Raw genomic sequence first — 1,167 nt, 5'->3', positions numbered from 1 at the left:
AGCTAAGCAGTTATAATTATGTGACTTGAGAAGTGCCGATTATAATTGAAAATGACAGATTACGTTGAGAAAATTTTCTTTTATGATCATTTAAAATTTTAAAACTTAATAAAATGAAATAAAGAATTTAAGTAGAAATAATTGATAATAAAGATCCTGAGTAGGAGCATTTGTTTTCTACATGAAAAAATTTGTCCTTGGATAGCAACAAATATTGAGTTTTGGTGATAAACTGGATGTTGGAAATGAGATTGACATGTTTCAAAACCTGGAATGTACAATCAATTATTGACTTGGTGTTAAGTGTTTGTGGGGGTTTGAGCATGACTGACAGACAAATCGGTGAACTGAGAAGTTGCTATGAATCTTTAAACATCATATTTGACAATAACGGAGTTAGGTTATTTCGGCCGATGATTCAATGCTATGGTTATTTTCGAGCTCTTACGATGTTACTCCTTCATGTTATTAAAACCTGCCATCCACATTAACAAACCGACGATAAAATGTCAGATTCATCAATATTGATTTCTTATCAAGTGGTAGTTTTTCAAAGATTTCTTGTTGAGAAAAAGCTTGCTGAAGCTTCTTCTAGAATTCGGTGAATAAATTGTAAAATTGTGTTTTAACGTTGAAGTCGTCAGCTTCAACAGGCTTCATGTTTTGAGGTTTATAAATAATATTTCTGACTTTTTAGAGAAAAAAATCAAAGTCATCAGACGACAACTAGCAAACAAAAACAATTATCTACAAACAACAACAAACATCAACGACATACAACAACAAACAACAACAATCAACTTCCAATAAAAAGTTAATCAGCAGTTCGAGCTGCAATTAACAAACAACAACATTTTAAATATGCAACTGAGGACAACCATTGAAACATCTAACAACCGACAACAACAACAACCATCAATAACAACAACCACAAACAACAAACAACATCAACAACAACAAACAACAACCACAAACAACAACATCAACAACAACAAACAACAACAACAAACATCAACAACAACAACAAAGACCACGAAGGAAGAGGACTACTTGCGAGCGGATATCATGTTGTTCCGTCTGCTGAGAGCACGCAAATTGATCTAATAAAAGTAAAAACCTTTTATTTTGTATGGGGTCATTATCATCATCATTATCATCATCATATTC

Source organism: Helobdella robusta (assembly GCF_000326865.2).
Source record: "Helobdella robusta unplaced genomic scaffold HELROscaffold_3, whole genome shotgun sequence".
In the NCBI taxonomy this organism is placed as follows: domain Eukaryota; kingdom Metazoa; phylum Annelida; class Clitellata; order Rhynchobdellida; family Glossiphoniidae; genus Helobdella; species Helobdella robusta.
Note: the sequence above shows the minus strand (reverse complement) of the source record.